General features: G+C 41.9%; 1 protein-coding gene and 1 long non-coding RNA gene across 42 annotated transcripts in view; one reads left to right on the plus strand and one right to left on the minus strand.

The window, feature by feature from the left end:
• Positions 1-21,227, plus strand: part of SORBS2 (sorbin and SH3 domain containing 2) — a gene marked incomplete at its 3' end in the record, with an annotated part of 179,875 nt that overhangs the window by 7,110 nt on the left and 151,538 nt on the right. The window lies entirely within an intron of this gene.
• Positions 2,972-7,670, minus strand: LOC309349735. Its single transcript, XR_014160149.1, has 3 exons — positions 7,478-7,670; positions 6,046-6,238; positions 2,972-3,034 (listed from the first exon to the last, which is right to left on the minus strand). It is a non-coding gene; the product is annotated as an uncharacterized lncRNA (long non-coding RNA).

Genomic DNA, 21,227 nt, shown 5'->3' on the forward strand with positions numbered 1-21,227 from the left:
GGCTGGGGGGAATGGGGGAATTCCAAAGCTTGCAGAAATACAAATACATAAACAAAGCAAAACCCAATATCTTGGAGGGGAGACAAAATATTTGATGGAGTACATTTTCCAGTATGTCCCAACATGGCCTTTGAGAACAGTGTGGGAGGCCTCTTGGTGGTGATGCCAATAAGCCTTACCTGTATGGTGGAAGTCCCCTAATTATGGAACTCCCTCCCATGGAGATATGATTGACAGTCGGAGAATTTGCCTTCTCGTAGAACTGCTACTGCTTATTGAATTGCTTGTGCCCTGACAGGTAATATGTCACATTCAACAAAGCTACAAATCAAGAAAACCAAAAACAAATATGTTTTTTCCTGTTCATGTGGAACTTCTTACTGTTGAATTTTTTCTTTCATTTGAAAAACAACTTGTTTCTGAACAGTGTTCTTATGTATACCTTTTTAACAAGAAAGAAGCACTGATTTGGGTGCAACTGTGGATTTGATGTTTTCAAGTCAAATGTTAGACGTTTCATCTGATAGGAAAAGAAATTCTATTTGAAAAAGCTGGAGCATATTCTTTTTATTTCAGTATTGCTTTGCTGAAAGATCTTCCCCAAGACTTTATGCAAAATTATGAACACAAATTATTTTTGTGTGTGTACAGTTGTCGTTTACCTTTCAGGTTTAAAAGAAAAGCATTGTGTTTATATGACACTTCAATGGCCAAGTTGTCAAAGATGTGGGATATACTGCATTCACCCTATTATCACAATAAAAACCCTGTGATTGTTAATCTGCTATCAAGATTCCTTTAAACCACAACTGCTTAAAATTTATTTTGTATCCCTATAAATGAGTTCTTAAGACCAACATGCTTGAGTGAAGGGGGACAACAAAAAAGAGTGTGTTGTAGAGAATAAACAGAATCAATATCAGCAGTGCTCATACTAGAGTGGGGGAAATGGAACAAAGCCCTGCAGGCATATAAAAGCAGTAAAAGCAATCGATGGCCTGTTAATTTATAGAAGCTTTAGCTTGCTATGAGAAAATAACAGCTATGACTGAAGGTCAGAATAGATGATTGAGTCCTTGGAGTTTAAAACGGGATTGGTTTAAAATATTTCGAGGAATGAAAATCCAAAACAATTCTAAATTCTTGCTAAACAGAGGAAGGGTGTGTTTACAGAGTCTGAAAGAAATACTATATATTGAGATGGAAGCATCAGCATATGACTACGTTGATCATTATCTGTTTTTAATATTCCAGAAATATGGTCTTATATGGAGAATCATTCAAGTGGGATATGTGTAAGAATAGGTAAGGATAGAAACATTGTGGTTAGATTTGGGTTTTAGGGTTATCACAGAACAAATACTGGGAGGCCCAGTATACACATAGGATGGGAATGTGAACCCTTTAGGAGAGAGGAATAATTCCCAGTATGAAACCATGTAGTCTACAGACTGGTTCTCCACCTTCATCATTTGAAAGGATTGCTGAAGTCTTGGCAAAAGGCTAAAGTTGTGATAGTGTGTATATTTCTCCTGTTGTAAGCCTTTGCGGGGGTCTTACACCTGGGACTTTAGGGCCCAGTGTGCCACAGTCCCTGCACCACTTGGGCTAATTGCATGCAAAAGGAATAGTGAACCGAATCTTTTGCTCTACAGTTCAACTTCTGCAAATGGCTGGGCGGTGTGCTTCAGCTTTCAAGCCCAACAGGGTTAGGTGTCCTGATGAGCCAATAATGGCCCACCTGGCTTGGCGTTCACTCCTTGGTCTTGAGACTGAGCTGCTGTATTCTGTTTTGGAGCCCTACATCCTCGCTGCCCTGACACGCCTTTAGGAAAGCTAATTGTCTCCATCCTCCTTAAAAGAGTGAAAAATATTGTATAGGCTGCACCTTTCATTTCTCCACTGATAGCAGAAACTATTCCCCCTCATCAGCTGTGTGATTACATTTTATTGTCAATCCATGGTATAACAGTTTTAAAAGAGTGTAATAACTGTGTGAATTCATGGGGTATAGTGGGAGGAAAGCATCCAAAAGAAGTGTGCCTCTGTTGACCTACAAAATGAATGAATGACAATTTGAGCATAAATAAGTCAGTCTTCTAAGACCATAGCTTTGGCATACTTTGGCGCACACAGTTCTTCGGAAGAGCTCTTTTCTTTAGGAGTCAGTTTACAGATAGGGTATCATGTAACTTGACCTGCAATGGAGATTTCTATCCCATCTTTAAACAAGCACAAGAGAGAGTTTTAATTCCCGTTTTGCATAGCTGTACGGTTGCACGTGTTTCGAACCGACACAACATCTGATTCACAGAGACGTCTGGTAGCTGATTTATGGTTTTGCTTACACACAATTCCAAGATTCAAGACACATACAGTATTCTCAGGACTACTAGCCCTAGGAGAAATTTCTGTTGAAGTCTGCACCTGTTCAAGCAGCACATGTCAGCATGAAATACAGTCTAGTTGTATGGTGAAGCATAGGGGGGGAGCATAGTAAGTTAACTGCTGTAAAATACAATATTGAATTCTTATGACAGTAAGACTTGGGTGTCTAGAGAGCTTAAAATTAACTCCTGATTTAAATGCAGCAGATGCTGCTTTGAAGCCAATTAAATATATTTTAGAAAGTTTCCTAAAAAGTGAGTGCATTGATATACCTCATCTAAAGACTGGTGTGTGTGTTTACACAATCAGCTAGTTGGCTTTAACAGTTGCCTCCATCAGGAATTATTTCTTAAATCGATGTGCAGGTCAAATTCAGTGGTAATAGGATACTGTAGTTAAATATTTCACTTTTTTAACATATATACTTCTTGCATTTGGTTTTCTTCACAGTATAATCTTTTTCCTTTTTTAAAAATACGCCCCAGCCCTTGGTGGCATTTGCTCAATTGATGTGGCTTTCAATAAAACCAGCACTTTCCCCCCCAGGGGGTACTCAAGAATATGCAGTACCAGCACCTTGTTGTTGTTGTTGAAAAGTGTTGCACTTACTGTAACAACTTCATGGTGAGTACTGGCACCTATTTTTCTACATAAAAAAGCAGTGAATAAAACAACCAAATAAAATGCATAAAGCAGCAACATATGGTGGATGCAAGTTCAGCAGCAAAAAATATTCTAAAATGAGGGTCTACCAAATTTGTAAAAAGCTTCTGTCCTGCAGACAAATGCCTGCTGAAAGTTTTAACTGGGTGGTAAACAATTGGAAGGCTGAAGGGGCTCTAGCTACTATTCAATAATCTGGATGAAACCACAGAAATGGCCTCTTGCCCCCAACCAATGGTGCCTCAGCCATGAGCAGGAGGGGGATTGCAGTCAATTACAGTGGTACCTTGGGTTAAGTACTTAATTTGTTCCGGAGGTCCGTTCTTAACCTGAAACTGTTCTTCACCTGAAGTACCACTTTAGCTAATGGGGCCTCCTGCTGCTGCCGCGCCACCAGAGCACAATTTCTGTTCTCATCCTGAAGCAAAGTTCTTAACTCAAGGTACTATTTCTGGTTTAGTGGAGTCTGTAACCTGAAGCGTATGTAACCTGAAGTGTATGTAACCCAAGGTACCACTGTATTCCAAATCTAAGCCATTTAAGGCTTAAAAAGTAATCACCAATTCTGAATTGTGCCCCCAACCGTGCAACTGTTGTGAAACAGGTATGCATGCAGGTCTCACTAGCTGAGCTCAAAGCCTTATCCAGAAAATCACTTGTTAGGCAAGCATTCGCATTATGAGTCAAAAATTTCCATTGATACCTCTGGGGAAATTTCCCAGCTACAGAATTTTTGCCCCCAAAGTGATGAAAATACCCATGAAAACCCTTTGAAACATTGCAAAAAGGCCAACAAAGAAAGAACAAATGCTTACCTTATCCTCTGCTCCTTTGCAATGGGAGAGAGAGAGAGAGAGTTGGCCATAGTGAATATGGAGACCCAGCCATTGAATGCAGTGGCTGGAACTTATTTCAGCTATTTAAAATGGTCAATTGAGGATTTGGAAATGATTCAATGCCATTTAAACTAGTTTTGAATCTCTGAGCAAAAGTGCAGGTTTCCATTTATTGTTTGTTAGTGGGTGGGGCACGTTTGTCATTGCAGGTTAAAATTTTGAGGGGGTAAATAAACATGTCATGAAAGTCATCCTTGAACATCTTCAAGTTGTGCTATTTCAGAACTTTGCTACGTAGGATAAACTCTTCCTTAAATGAAGAGATCTGCAGGCTGTGTTGCTCTTTGGTAGGTAAAATTCTCAGTTAATTATAAGTCTGAACCCAGGTTAAAAAAGCACATCTAAACAAAAACACAACAGATTTTAACCTATTTACCATTTCATGTGTTTTGGGCAAGCATTTGCAGTGTGGTCATTTCATATGAATTCTCCACAGGGCAACTGCAACAGAGCCACATATCAGTTTCTTCTTATATGTGCACCTGCAAAATGCAACACTGAGTCGTGATAGTGACATGACAAAATGCAGACTTTTTTCTTAAAGTGTACAAAGTGGGAGTGAGCGGAAGAAACCTCAGCCTTGTCCCCTTACAGTTAGATAAACTGAAATTAACAGAAATCTCTCTTCCTCATGCTCTCAAAAAAGCAAATGAAAACCTTCCCCTTGCAGGGAGGAGTATGGAGATAACAAACGAGACTGAAAAAATGGGAAGGGAGTTTCAGTTCACTGTTAAATTTCATACCAGTTGTGAGAGGGTGTGGATGCATTGAAAGGACACAAGTCACAGTGCTTTTTTCAGGGGGTACTCAAAGGTATGCAGTACCCAGACCTCTTTTGTTGTTGCCTCCAGGCTGAATTTAGAATGGGCTGGCCTAATTGGTCTTATTTATGGAAAATAATTCATTTCATTTTTTAACACAATACAGACCCACACAATGTGATCTGTAGTTCAGCAGGGCCAAAACACCAAATCCCATTCTGCTGAGCTGTTCTCTGCCACCCTGTTTCCTTCTCCAAAGCCACCCAGGCAGCACTGATAGGGTTGTTTTGCAAAAGGCCTTTTGGTGAAACCTCCATTTCTACCTGCTACCTTGAGCACCAAAACAATAGTGTTGAAAGGCACCAAGAACCATGGGAAATGTAGTTTCCTATCAGTGCACATGAGCTCCTAATGCCCATATTTAGAGGTTCTGGCAAGTTACATTTCCCAGGGCTCCAGATACCCGGGAAGCTGCTGTTTCAGTGTTCAGTATTCTAGGGAGGAATGGAGGCTTTCTGCAAAGGCTCCCTGTTATTGTGCAAAATAGGCTTTGCATAAGGGAAGGGGCTGACTGTGTTAGGGAGTGCTGGTTTTCATGAACTCATATAGCAAATTGTGCTGGTCTAATGTTGTTCCTGCCAACCTAGCGGTTCGAAAGCACGTCAAAGTGCAAGTAGATAAATAGGTACCGCTCCAGTGGGAAGGCAAATGGCATTTCCATGCGCTGCTCTGATTTCGCCAGAAGCGGCTTAGTCATGCTGGCCACATGACCCGGAAAAACTGTCTGCGGACAAACGTCGGCTCCCTTGGCCAGTAAAGCGAGATGAGCGCCACAACCCGTCGTTTATGTCTGGACTTAACTGTCAGGGGTCCTTTACCTTTTTTTAAAATGGTGTTGTGGGGTGGAGGCACTTACCTTCCTAGCAACTGAGTTGTTACTTGATACTGAGGAGGGGGCAAGGTAGCAGAGAGGCCACCAGTTTAGCCTTCCTGCTGCTGCATTTACACTGTGCTGACTTGCCTTACAGGAGATCAGAGAAGCACCTCTGCCCCATCATGCTATCCACTTCTGGTGTTATGCTTATGTTTTGCCATTCAGCATCTTCACTAGTCATCAAAAAAGGTTCCTCTCTTTTATTGAATCACACCAAGTATCTAACTAAGTAATTTTGTTAAGCTTTCTAAGGGTGGAACTAGACACTTGTATTTTCACTGCTTAAATGCTTCTATTTAGTAAGAACAAATCATCTTCTACTGCCTATGTAGCAGAATTCCAGCTATATAGAGAACAGGTTATTTGTAAGTTCTGGCCATGCAGTGAGTCTAGCATAGTTTACCTGCACTTTTTCAGAAATGTGTGGAAATGTAGGGTGCTAGCTGATGCTGCCTTTAGCAGAGAGGGAGCCATGGCAGTATGTCTCCTCCTAATGAATTGCGGTAATGTTGGAAGTCTAGTCAGGCAGGACTTCACAGTTTGGTGGTCATTGTTGATTTGGCCATCATTGCTCTAGTGTCCCAAGAATATCTGTTCTGATTTGGGAAGGAATTTAATAATGGACACCTTCCCACAGGATTACAGGCTTCCAGTGTACCAAATGGTGCAGGCAAAAACTGCCAGTTGCACTCCCAATTACTCAGAAAAGAGCTTCAATGTCCTGTCCAGATTATTCGCATTAGACTTTTCTAAGCACTGACCGTGCAAGCAATCATCACCTCCTTCCACCCAATGTTGGCTCCCCAGAGTTTCCGAAATGTAATTTGGTCTTGCAAATCAGTGGGCAGAGTGTGATTTATTAGCAGTACAAGCATAGAATCCCTAATCTCCTCTTGTGGTCTCAACATCCATTTATCTTTCCTCAGCCACAAAAAAAGCACAATATACTTCCCGCAAATGCTTGAAACTAACACAACCTGCACTCCCATTAGTGGTACTCTGAGGAGAACTTCAGTGGCAAACAATATCCATCTCCTCTCTCTCTCTTTTGCCCGCAAAAAGCTGAAGTAGCACATGATAACATACCAAATATTAAATATGTTTATTTGCCAACAAAAAGCGACCTCAGCATTTGAATTATTGTATTGTTTCTTTACCCCTCTCCCATGTTATTTGTTAAGTTAAAGGGCTACATGTGAGTACAGGTGCATATGGATAAGTCTCTCTCATATATACTATACCAGTGCCAGATGAGAGAATCTAGGTTCAAACAAAGAGTGAAATTACACAAGCTTATTCTTGTCAAGTGGGGGAGGGTCGTGTCACACACAACAGTTTTCAGCTTTCTTAATTATGTGGCTGCATAATTTGCTTTCACCATACCATGTGCTGTTTTCTAGATCTGGATTAAACACTCAAAATACAATCCTCCCCCTCCCCCGCTTGCAGAATTTGATTGGACTTCAAGTCAAGGTAGCTTTCATTGAAATTCTTGCTTAGTTTAGAGTTAATTTTTCTGTGTCACATACACATATATACATACTGTGCATATTTATGTGTGTGTATTATATACATGCAGTTTGCATATGTGTGTGTCTTTCTATATCATATTTATTATATAGGATTCATTACATCATTGTTATACCCTGTCCTTCCTCCAAACAGCAGCTAATATCTTAAAAGTTTACATAACAATAATATTAAAAACATAAGATAACAACAAAACCAAAAAAAAGTATTTATCAACCAACTTCGTCTAAGTCCCTAAAACCTGGGCAAAAGTTTTTATAATTCGCCTGAATATTCCTAATATGAGGGCATCAACCAAAACTCACCTGGCAGGGATTTTCATATGTGACATGTGTGTCTGTCTGGTTGGCAGTCCTCAAAGCTGGCATCCAAAGCTGTGGTGAAATAGATAATTTAATTCCAGGTAAGGGATTACAATTATCCTCGATTAATTATGCTCCTATTTTAAATATTCAGTGTTTTGGGGAGTTGCTTTTTAAAATAACAACAACTTATGCTCTTGGCTCTTGGGCAGTCAGTTAGCTCAGGAACATCCTGTACCGTCTGTATTTGGCTAAGGCAAGGGATAAGTCTTTACTCCCCCTCAGTCCAGATAAGCTCCATTAGTTCAGTTGCAGAGTCAGGTTTACCACTTGACTGAAGAAGGCACTGATTTTTCTTTTTATGGTGCATCTGTCTTCATCCCAAGTGCAACTTCTTAAATATATGTAATGGCCTGTCCTTTCTGAGTTCCCAAAGCCCAAAATAATTTGGAGTTGAGTTTTGGTAGGAGCAGGGTTGGACTCCCATAAACTCCAACCACCGCAGCCAGGGGTAATAGGAGGGCCACAGGTTCTCCAAATCTGGGCTAGAGCTGTGCTGCAATGTTAGCAATACAATCACCTTCCTGAAGCCAAAAAACAAGAAGAGAATACTGGCAGGCAACCCTCAGACCAAATCATATACAAATACAGGTGTGTGTATTTAACCCCACTGTTAAAATTGGGTTTACAGTCTGGGGGGCCCTGTGCATAAGCAAAAACCACATATTTGGAAAGCACCCTCTAAAAAGGCTCTAAATGCTTATCCCACCCCCCCCCCACCCCGCTCTCCAGTGTTCTCTCCCACTCTATCTCCAGTTCAGACCAAAATAGAGTTGAAGCTCTGGGGTCTGCTGGAGGTTGGAAGATGCTCCTCATGCATCAGCTGATGGGTGGGAAGGCTGAGCAGCCTAAACAAAGCCCTGCTGTGCCTCCTGTCTCTTTGGGGCTTCCTCCTCCCTCACTGACATACCCTTTGGGCTCCAGAGAGGGTCTCCTTGTGAGCCATGAGGACACTCTAGCTCTCTCCTGCCCTTTCTTGGTGTGGTTCTATTTATTTCCCAGTGCCATGCGCATATGTGGTTGCGTGCAAATGTGGGGATACCTGTATGGGATGGGAATGGGAAAATGATAAAGCGCTGATTCCCGAGTGCACTCCTTCCCCAACCCCGACATTAACCTGGAGCGGTCAGGTGTGTCCACTTCGTGGAATCATAGAATTGTCGAGTTGGAAGGGTCCCCCAACCCCTTACAATGCAGGGATCTTTTTGCCCAACGTGTGGGGCTCAAAACCATGACCCTAAGATTAAGAGTCGCATATGTTCACCACAAGGGAGATAGTGAAAGATACAGGAAATTGAATGCAGATTTCCAAAAAATAGCAAGGAGAGACAAGAAGGCCTTCTTAAATGAGCAATGCAAAGAAATAGGGGAAAACAACAGAATGGGAAGAACCAGAGATCTGTTCAAGAAAATTGGAGATATGAAAGGGACATTTCGTACAAAGATTACCATAATAAAGGACAAAAGTGGTAAGGACCTAACAGAAGCAGAAGACATCAAGAAGAGGTGGCAAGAATACACAGAGGAATTATACCAGAAAGATATGGATGGCTCGTAAACCCCAGGTAGTGTGGTTGCTGACCTTGAGCCAGACATCCTGGAGAGAAGTCAAATGGGCCTTAGAAAGCACTGCAAATAACAAGGTCAGTGGAAGTGATGGTATTCCAGCTGAACTACTTAAATTTTTAAAAGATGTTGCTGTTAAAGTGCTACACTCAATATGCCAGCAAATTTGGAAAACTCAGCAGCGGCCAGAGGATTGGAGAAGATCAGTCTACATACCAATCCCAAAGAAGGGCAGTCCCAAAGAATGCTCCAACTACCACACAATTGCACTCATTTCACACACTAGCAAGGTTATGCTTAAAATTCTACAAGGAAGGCTCAAGCAGTATATGGACCAAGAACTCCCAGAAGTGCAAGCTGGATTTAGAAGAGGCAGAGGAACCAGAGACCAAATTGTAAACATGCGCTGGATTATGGAGAAAGCTAGAGAGTTCCAGAAAGACATCTACTTTTGCTTCATTGACTATGCAAAAGCCTTTGACTGTGTTGACCACAGCAAACTATGGCAAGTTCTTAAAGAAATGGGAGTGCCTGATCACCTCATCTGTCTCCTGAGAAATCTCTATGTGGGACAAGAAGCTACAGTTAGAACTGGATATGGAACAACTGATTGGTTCAAAATTGGGAAAGGAGTACGGCAAGGCTGTATACTGTCTCCCTGCTTATTTAACTTATATGCAGAATTCATCATGCGAAAGGCTGGGCTGGATGAATCCCAAGCTGGAATTAAGATTGCCGGAAGAAATATCAACAACCTCAGATATGCAGATGACACAATCTTGATGGCAGAAAGTGAGGAAGAATTAAAGAACCTTTTAATGAGGGTGAAAGAGGAGAGCGCAAAATATAGTCTGAAGCTCAACATCAAAAAAAAAGAAGATCATGGCCACTGGGCCCATCACCTCCTGGCAAATAGAAGAGGAAGAAATGGAGGCAGTGGGAGATTTTACTTTCTTGGGCTCCATGATCACTGCAGATGGTGACAGCAGTCACAAAATTAAAAGACGCCTGCTCCTTGGGAGAAAGGCGATGACAAACCTAGACAGCATCTTAAAAAGCAGAGACATCACCTTGCCAACAAAGGTCCGTATAGTTAAAGCCATGGTTTTCCCAGTAGTGATGTATGGAAGTGAGAACTGGACCATAAAGAAGGCTGATCGCCGAAGAATTGATGCTTTTGAATTATGGTGCTGGAGGAGACTATTGAGAGTCCCATGGACTGCAAGAAGATCAAATGCATCCATTCTTAAGGAAATTAGCCCTGAGTGCTCACTGGAAGGACAGATCATGAAGCTGAGGTTCCAATACTTTGGCCACCTCATGAGAAGAGAAGACTCCCTGGAAAAGACCCTGATGTTGGGAAAGATGGAGGGCACAAGGAGAAGGGGACGACAGAGGATGAGATGGTTGGACAGTGTTCTCGAAGCTACAAACATGAGTCTGACCAAACTGCGGGAGACAGTGGAAGACAGAAGTGCCTGGTGTGCTCTGGTCCATGGGGTCACGAAGAGTCGGACACGACTAAATGACTAAACAACAACAACATGTTCACCACTTAAGCTAAGATCATGCCTCACTGAATTCCTCCTGCATTCCCGTGTTGTGCATGATCCTGTAGGTCCTGAGGAAGTGTGGAGGGTGGGAAACAGTGTGAGGGTGTTTTCTTCAGCTTTCCACTGGCTATGCTTGCTGATGAGAGGTCTCATTAGGGCTCATTGAGTTCTAGTAAGGAAAGTGGCAACTTCCCATCCACCGAGAAGTTTTGAAGCGCAGCAAAAAATTCAGGGGAGAATGTTTTTCGAGAAGTACGGGGTGGGACAGGAACAGCCTCAGGTTTGGCACTGATGCATTTTCTGCTGTTTCAACACCCTAAACTGTCACTTGGACTATATCAGTGATACTGTGATACTGTTATCACTTGCTCTTCTTACTGTGATTTCTGCTATGATTCCTTTTGCTGCTTCATAAGTTTCTCAAGACCGGAGCGTCTTTATATTGTGCCATCTGCAAGGCTTCACGTTGTCCATGTGTAATAACAAAACATAATTCAGTACTTGGATCTTCACAACAGCCCTCATAATAGGGAGCAAATGCATTCTGTAGCAATTGCCTTCCTTTGACAACTGTGTCATCCCTTAGTGAAGATTGGTATGTAGAGTTAATTCACTGCTGTTTCCTAATCCACTAATTAGAATAGATGTGACAGGTTCTCCTGCCTCTGTACTTTAAGGAATCCCTACAGCCTGATCTCTTCCAATCTGATTTTGCTTAAGCTCATTTTCCAGGTTGCCAGTTCAATTTCTAACAGACTGGCAGTGTGTGATATTTCTAGTTAAAAGAATGTTGTTTCTCTCCTGGTCCTAATTGTAAAGGCTTCCATTTTGTGTTTAATTCTCTGGATGATGCATTGAGACTTTCTCCCTAATTCATTATCTCTGATACTTGCAAACTGATACTTCCCACTTTTTTTAAAAAAAAACTTCCCTTTTTTAAAAGGTTTAACTTGGCTGGCCCACATCCATCCATTAGAAATGCACAAGTAACACTGAACTTTCCTTAGCAGAATTGTTGGGCTATTTGTAGAAAAAGGAGCAGTTTTACTAGTGGAATTTATTGGTTTCTAAAGAATAAATCCAGCAGAGCCATTTAGTTAATAGCAAAATTATGTTTATGAGAGACTATAAGCAGTGCCTTTCTGGATGAGACAGAGGTCTAACTCAGCCAGTATTCTGATTTCTTAGCAGCCATCCAGATGCTTTAAGATGCTCTTGAGTCAGCCATGAAGCAAAATAATTCCTGGCTGTCTAGTTCTGAGGCCTGTAAGTTAAGAATGCATTCTTATAATGACCCAAGGCCAAAGAGAGGGTTTGCCTATTGCAGTGATCTCATAGCAGAACTGTTGCAGGGGCAGAGAACCTCTGGCCCTCTAGATGTTGTTTGACTACAACTCCCATCAGTCTGCATGGCCCAATGGTCAGGGGTGATGGGTGCTGAAAAATATCTGGAGGGTCACAGGTTCCCTGTGCCTGCTTTTGCAATTGCTCTCCCTGGAGTTTCTGAGGCTAATTTGTTCCCATTAAGATGGACTGGTATCTCCCAGTGTAGCATTTCACCATAACTATGAATGGCAGCCTTTAGGTTATATGTGAGAATGTAAAATATACAGCAATTAAACTGACCATACATAGGGAAGCAGCAAGTTTTATCTCCCCACATCTGCAAACAGCAGCTGTTTGGATTTGCCTCATCCATCTTAATGGGAATGATTAAAAATGAGCCCACTCTTTTCTGCAGAGTCAAAACTGGGGTGCACGTCTTCCAAGACATGCTGCTGGGAGAGCCACACGGCCTGCATCTCACTCCCACCCAAAATGGCCACCGAGATCTCATGAGAAAAAAATGGGGTGTCCTGCCTTGTATTCCGTTTCTTAGTTACACTTGAGTGTGATGCTATAAATTCTAGGCTATAGGGCAACCCCCAGGACTCACTTTTAATACAAAGTCTGCCCATCTTCACGCTGCCTAAGTTTTAAGATAGTGAACGGTTTGCTTGGGAAGAGATGTTCTGTTTCTCTGATCCGTTCTGCTGTGTGGCAGAGAGCTGATTGCATCACATTCTTTGTCTCTCTTATTTATTTACAGCATTTTAAAAATACAATGCATGTAAAGAGAATTGACCTTGTTAGAATTAAGGAGCAATTGTTTGGCAGCACGTCCAGGTGTCTCATTAAACAATAGGCTTCTGTTTGGTTTATATGCTGATTTGCCCTGTATGTGTTATTAACTGTTAAATAACATTGCTACTGAAGGAGCATTTTACAGGTGTGAGCAAAGGTATCCCAGGGTCTCTGAGAAGCTTCTGATGCAACCTCAACATACCTCTCTAGCTCAAATTAAAATCCAAGCTAGAGAATAACTTCTGGCTCTCCCAGCCAGCCAGCCAGCCACCCCAATCCCTGAAACCTCCTCTTCCATTCCCTCTCCATTTACTGGGTGGCAGAACAGGTGTGCCCCAGCCATGAAAAGAAAGAAAGGACCAAGTTCAGATCCCACTTTTCTTTCTAGAGTATGGGTGGCCCTTGGAATTTCCCAGGAAATTTGTTGGATATCTGAAAAGAATATGTGATGTTCAAACAACGCTAGCGGGGTTTCAAGAAGCACTGTGAAAGTTGAGATATATTGATAAAAATAAATAGATAGGGGGAGGGAAGACTAATGGCAATAAAAACAGAAGAAATGCGTAACTGAGAGGGGAAAACAGATGACTGTCAGAGAAGCTGAAGGAAGTCCAAACAGAGCTAAATTTGTGAAAAATTTGTTAAGATTGTACATTTGTGTTGAAAAATAATAATAATTATTTTTTTTAAAAAAAAAGGAATTTCCCAGGACCTACTGGCACTGCAATAGCAAGGCACGCTTCTGAACTTGGAGTAGTGCAGAAAATAAACAAAAGTATTTCTGAAATTATGGGAAATAGTTCAATTTCATTCTTCATCAATCTGGTTTAGGGTGGGAGTGATCTTACCCAACACAGTCTTTCTCTCTTTTTAAAAAAGCACATTTCATTTCTTCAAAAACGCATGGGCCTATTTCAGTGGTTCAGTATGCTGTAGTGGTTAAAGTGCTGGACTAGGACCTGGGAGACCAGGGTTCAAATCCCCACTCAGCCACGGGGCTCACTAAGTGACCTTGGACCAGTCAGTTTATCTCAGTCTAAATGACTTCATATGGTTGTTGTGAAGATGGAATGAGGAGGGGGAGAATCACACCTATCGCCCTGAGCCCCCTTTGGAGGAAAGGTGAGCCATAAATGTAATAATAATACAAGTAAATTAAATACATTGAAATATTTGCCATTCAAGTTTGTAAGGAGCACTCAAACTACAGCTTTCCACCTTGGGTATCATGGCAAACTGAATTGGCCAAATAGGTAGTACTGCAGTAAGCCGAGCTTGTAAGGAGAAGAAAGTGACCGGGGAGAGGGGGGGAGTAAGTGGCAACAAACATGTGGCTCATTCAGAAATATGACGTCTGAAGTAGGACATCAGTCTCTCAAAGTCCTGTCAGCCGTATTCTCTCCATATTGCAGATGAGGATGTGAGAGGTTGATAGAACAGTGACTCGCATAAGGCCATTTGATAGGGTTTGTGATGGAAGTGAAATTTGAATCTTGTCCTGCAAGGATCACATCTCTCAGACTTGGTATATACTGCTCAGGCTGTAAATAGCAGCATAATGTTAGAATCAGGGCATAATCTGAGGATAAAGTTGCTCCTTGAATACAGAACACATTATCTTAGCATACTACAAAATTAATTGTTGACTGTGGGTTAACTGAGGAAACCAGAAGCATATGTGGTGATATATGTGAAGCTATGCTCAAATGAAGACATTTGACGGGATCTGTGCATGTTCCTGTCCAGAATTAATCAGTTGCAGCTAGATTGGTGTTAGCTGTAATTGTTTTGGAATTAATCAAAATGGTGTATTAATGATTAACGAGTGCCACTGAGGTAGGACCAAAATATTTCACCCCTTTCTGTCGACTACCTATTGCAGATAGAAGTTTATACATATGGAAGTTTGCAAAGCACACACAACATACACCAGGCGGTGCAGGTAAGATTAACTACATTCAAGGGTCTACTAAAATATATCCTGTGAAAATAATGACCTAAGTAATGGGATCTTGTCTAGCCTATACAGCAAAGATTCCTTAGAAAGATATGTGTGAAGAATGCCCCAAGTTTGATAGGCCTTTCAACATAAAGATGCAACCGTATAGATATACTCATCAGTAGTCCCACTGACTTCATTGAGCTTTATATGTTCCTTATGGACTGTTTTCAGATGACTTGCATGCTTCCACATGCATGAAGATTCCACCTGCTATATTCAGCACCTAGCCAGAAGAGAAATTGTTTTGAACTAAGGTTCTGCATTATGATAGTTCCTTATACATATTATAAGCCCACTGATAACAATGGTCCTGCCTGGCTTTGGACTGGAGACATTACAGCCTCAGGTTAGCTGACAGTAAAACTGCATAAAATTGCATATCTGTGGATACATACCAATTAAATATATATATAAAGCTTTGGGCTTTTAAAGGCTAGAGAACACAGAATGTTTGTTGACTTTCCCCCAGTAGAACTCCAGCTCTTCCTAGTGTTCCTATTTTCCAGGGACATCCCTGATTTAGCGAAGCCATCCCAGTTTCTGATTTGATCCCACTTTTCCTTAGGATGTCCCTATTTTCATTGGAGAAATGTTGGAGGGTATGGAGTTATCCGACCCCTGAGCCATTGGAAGCCAATCTTGTATAGGGAAGTGTTTTTTTAATGCTTAATGTTTTATTATGTTTTTATATATGTTGGAAGCTGCCCAGAGTGGCTGGGGCAACTCAGTAGGATTACTCAGTGGAGTATAAATAGTAAAATTATCATTATGGAATGGGACATCCCTATTTTAATAGAGAACTATTGGAGGGTATGGAATTTTCTTAATTTTGCAGTGGTGTGGTCACTGACGTAACAGCTGAATATACATTAAGAAGAGATAACACATATTTCCTTTATCAGGAAAGAGTATTGCTTCTGAGTGATGAGTTTCTCCAGTTTAGATGATAACTTACAACACTTTACGTTAACATGAAGAAAGCATTCATTTGAATTTCATTCCGTCTAATTTACAAGAAGAAAAGTCCCATGGCCACATTGTTTGTCTGTGCTCTGGAAGGCCAATTTTTGTTTTGTCCCATTTCTCCCCCAAAGCAGTAACTCTGCTCATGAAGAATGCCTCCATATATATCAGTGGCATTGTTAACCGAATGGTAGCATGTAGAACTTGACAATAAAAATGTACTTCTGCTTCCTGTGAGAGGGAGGCGCTCCAGATACGCTTGAAGTATTTGTCGTTGAGGTGAAGCCCTTGCAGGGCTGTCAGTGGGATATGTGGCCTCAGCATTCAAAATGTCTCAGGCCACCTTGGGGCTGTTTGATTTACAGGAAATTGTTGGGTGGGGGCTACCTGGACTGCGAGCATGATTTTAAGCACGATTCCCTCTGCTCAGTGTGAATAATGTAATGTGCAGTTTGGCCCTAAGCGGGTTGTGGCTAGGGCACATGTGCACATATAAACAACATGAAGCCGCCCCTCAATTGTAAAATAGCCGCAGTGATTTAGAAGGGATGGGTACCAGAAAAATGAGGACAGCGTGGATGTATGAGTTTGTAGCCCAGCAGAGCTTGATTTCTAAAATTCACCCTGAGCACACTTGGATGTCTACCCCTCTGAAATTTGACAGCCTAGGTGATTTCTTTTCATTGGCAGCACACACTGCAGCACACAGAACATTTTGTAGTTCTGAATGGCTCGTATATAATCCTTGTCACCTCGCACCTATCTTTTCTTCTCTCCTTTGTCCTTTTTGGGTCACTAGCAGCACTAGCCAGTCATCTCTTACTTTGATCCATCTTTCTGAATTGCCTCTAAGGCAGACCTGGGATCCACCAGGGGACTAAATGATACATGGCATTGTTAGCCTGGCGCTTCCTTCAGGGTTTATAATAAAAGCTCATTTTTAGGTGTCCCATGCCACGTTTATAGCCTGAACACGGTTGCTTGCAGTTAGATGACTTTTCTAGACTTCCTGATTTCACATTTAAGATCCAAATGTGCAAATACTGACTTAACACAATATTACCAGGCATTCTACACAGCCCTGATCCTCTACCCGGACTTTGACATTCCTTTTCAGAGGGAACAATGGATGCTTTTCTGCAAGATGGCAAAATGATCTCCCTTTTACTCCGAGGCCTAGTTCTCACAAATAGTAGACAAGGCAACTGACCTGTTTTCTGAACTGGTCTACTTAGATGAGGGAATTTATTTATTGATTGCTATGTTTTCCCTGCACATAGAAAACTGATATGTCAAGACAGATGGCTTCACTAGAATCCTCCCTGGTATCTACTTTTCTGTGTGCAAGGATTTTATATATAGAGAGGAGCATTTGATCTTGTGAGCTATCATTTGCAGTCTGAAGTAATGCATTTGAGAAACAGGTTGGCCACCTTATTGTTCATTGTGCCTTAGTTATGGTAACAAAGGTCCAGATTCCTTGAATATGGCCTTTGAAACAAATTGTCCTTCCCATTGCTAAGTAGAATAAGCTTTTGTGATTTCCCGACATCTGCTCCTTTTCTTATCACCCACAGCTTTGAGTGTGAAGCCAAATAAGTGGATGCAGAAGGTACTTAATAGAGCATTCAGCATTCCCTCCTAATAGGGAAAACCTCTGTTGTGCTTGTCTGGATGAGAGACAGAGGACAGGAGAAAGGGAGCCAGAGTGCTAAACTATAGGTGGGGTACCTGTGGACCAAATTTGCACCCATCCTCTACTCAAGCTGAGGAGAGAGATGGCAGCATAATCAGTTGGGCAGCCTTCTGTCTAAGGAAGGATGCCTTTGAAAGTGGGGATCAGTCCACCTGTCAGCAACCTAATCTGCAACTTCAAAGCTTCCCACAGCTGAGCACCTTCCCATCTGAGAAGAGAAATGAAAGTGTCCATTGGGCCTGCTGCCAGCTAACCTGATCTCAGCTATCAAAGCTGTCCCTACAGAAAACATCTATTGGGGTCCCCTGATTGTTACCCCACCCTCAGACATGTATTCAAGGAAATTACAGGAGTGAAAACATGCTATAGATGACTGCTTTGGTAAATGGTTCCCATGGCATCTGTGGATACCCACCAATATTTTTTTCTCAGGGGGAAATAGTTATTATTGGTCAAATTCTTTAATTCAGTGCTTCCATGCAATTTAATATATCATGCAAGGGGGAGAAGATGTTTGCATATTTGGGGAAAAGATATTAAGAAATGAAGGTTGTCATGGAAGGCTCAGAGAACACCAGTCTGAAAGCTAGAAAATAACTTTATTATTTTTCTTAAACAAGAATGTATCAGGATGTTATGGAAGTTGGGTCCCAGACCAACTCTCTGCCAAGTGGTAGCAAGATTCCAGGGGGCTCCTGGCACTCACCCAAAGGAATCTGTGCTCCTTTGGAGAATGGAGACATGGCAGAGACTCTCATAGCTTTAAGAAATATGTTTTATTCATATATTTACACCTTCAGTCTGCATAGAGGGAGTCTGAATCTTACAGCAAGAGGGGCTTGTTTCTCACAGCAGTGCAGCACTGGAGTTAAAGGCATCTCTCCCAGCCTTCAGCCAGCCTGCTCAAGATGGATCACAGTCTTTTCCCCCTCTCCCTCTTCTCAGCACACCTTGCTCTAAAGACTCTTTTCCCCCTGTCACTTGAAATGCACACCCCTCCACCATGACAACCTCTATCTGCCCAGGCCCAAGATTCTTCCTAAATGGGCCATCAATCCTTTTTGTCATGTTAATGCCTCTATCCCACGTGAGGCACTGGCTTAGAAAGGAATCTTAGCCTGTACTTTTTTCCACTGGCCTGCAATCTTCCCTTCAATATTGCAAATAATCAAAATCTTACCATATATTAATTTGTAGGGTTTAGCCCCCCACCCCCAATAGATAACAAGGAAACTCCTTGACACCATCCAGTTATAGCTAAGTCCATTGCCACCAGGTGACTAAGCTATATGATGGATGCTATCCAAACAGGTGATTTAGGAATAGCCAAGTACATCCAGAAGTTCTGTGGTTGCCTTAAAAAGCTCTGCGTTTCTTTCTTACTGCTCTGGAAAATTAGCTTCAGGTAGTTAAACTATACAGTCATAGCCTACCAGTGTCATTCAGCCAAGAAGTCATTCATATAACCAAGGGCAAAAGTCTGGCTTTGAACTTGTCCCTAACAAAATTATATTTCTATTCACGATACATCATATGATAGGGATAGGGAGCCTGTGACCCTCCAGATGATGAGGCACTTACATCATAAATAACCATTGGCCTTGCTGGTTGAAATTGATGGGAGTTTCAGTTCAAGAACATCTGAAGGGTCACAACTTCCCCATTCCTGGTATGTTGTTTTCTCAGTAGCGCTACAGAAATGGTGGTTGCAGAGAAAAGCAGGTGTGTCTAAGCCCCACTGACAATTCACAGCACTTACAATCCCATCCTAAAAGTGTGCAACTTCAACAGGATTTCTTTGTTTTATCACAGACTTAAACACAAAATTAAAACCTGTGTTCTATTGATTAAGCAGGCCTCATAATTTGTAGATCGCACCCAATAACACAGCCTTCACAAACCTGATTCCATCCAGATGTTCCGAGTTACAGATTCCATCAGCCCCAGCCACCAGAGCTGAGGCTGATGAGAGTTGTAGTCCAAAACTTGAAGGACACTATGTTGGCAAACACTGCAGTGATGGATGGGATCCGGAGATGACTTCCATGGGTGGAAAGGCCTTTCCATGTGTGCAAGACAACCTCACTGATTTCCACTGATTTCCTCATTCCACTGCAGCCCCCTTAGTCCCTCTGGAGTGGCTTTTTGGGTGGTATGGGGAACTGGGGTGGGGGGAGGAAAGCCCTCTTCAGCAAGCAGAATTCTACTTGTGTGGCTGCAGATCAAAAACTGTATTATTTACCATTTGCTTTGAAGCAGAGCTGTGAAGATCCCAAATGCCTGATTATTCAGAAAACTAAACAATTTGATTGCTGAGTCTTAAGCATTTCAATTCACTCCTAGGATTTTCAAATGTGTTTCTGCTTATGACAGTATGCAGAAAGGAGTTGCTTGTTTTAGCTGTCTTCTGCAGTAGGCAGTCATGAAGTAGGTCAGTTTTACTGGACTTGAGGACTAGATTTTGGCATTCACATGTCTCCAATTTTATTTTCCCTTTGCTTTTAACTGTTAATGGGAATAGTTATAACACCCTTTCAGTAAGTGGTCTGTTGCCCACAACAGTCCAGCCGACCCTTCTTTATTTATTAGAGAATATTTACCAGCACACCTATGCTGTATACACCATTCAAGATGACTTAGATCAGTTAAAAGCTGCAATTTGATAGTAAAACCATAACATAATTAAAATACAATAGAGATCAGACATGACAGATTAAAGTCGTCTCCCAAGCATTGCAGAAGCTTGCTGGAATACAAAAAAGTTCACCAGCTGTTGAACAGCAAAAGAGGGGACCACTGAAACTCATGATGTGATGTGTTGCACAGCTTCCACAAGGAAGTCTTCTCTGATCACCGCAGCCACCCTTCCACCATAGGTGCAATACAGGGAAGGACATCTCCACCAGATCTTGAGCAGGGGACATGCTGAAAACACCTTTCTTACCTTCTTGCAGGAGAGGCCCATATTCCACTCATAGTCATACGTGCATTCACAGAAAGAGAAACAAGTGCAAAGGACCAGCTGTTGGTCTGTGGTGTGGCAAGCTCAGGAAGTGGCCCTTCCAAAGGTTTAACTTTAGTATAAAACTGACAAGGGAGTGCAAATATGTGGGAGGATCTACAACAGGGTTTCCCATACTTGGGACTCCAGCTGTTTTTAGACTACAACTCCCATCATCCCTAGCTAGCAGGGCCAGTGGTCAAGGATGATGGGAACTGTAGTCCAAATACAGCTGGAGACCCAGTTTTTGGAAACCCTGCTCTAGGTTCAGAGGCAGCAGGGGCACCAATCTGAATAAAATGTTGGGGAACCCAGGTAAGCCCTGCCCTGCATAATCGATCACAAGATGTGGTGCACACACCTGATCTAGAAGCTAATGGCAAAATGATTGCCCATAAGTGGCCAGCCTGATGTATCTCGGTGTTCTCAAGCAGAGTGTGGAGGTGATAGCTTCTCCCTGTTTCTCCCCAGCATCTGGCATTGCAAGGTATGTTGTCTGTGAATATGGTTCTATTTTGCTATTATGGCTAACAGCTGATGGGCAAATGCATGTACGACTGACTTAAAACTTTCCCAAAAGCTTTCATATCTTTGCTAAAATATTAGTATTATCAAAAATGGCAAGTAACATCAATAACATTGCCTAAAACAGGAGTGGGGAACCTTTGGTCTTAAACGTTGTTGGACTACAAATCCAGCTAGCCCTGACTAGTGACCATGCTGGCTGGGGTTTATGGGAGTTGTTAAGCAACATCTATGGGGCCAAAGGTTCCCCATCCCCATTTTAA

The sequence above is a fragment of the Podarcis erhardii genome (genome assembly GCF_964252035.2).
Source record: "Podarcis erhardii genome assembly, chromosome: 9".
NCBI classification, from domain to species: Eukaryota; Metazoa; Chordata; class Lepidosauria; order Squamata; family Lacertidae; genus Podarcis; species Podarcis erhardii.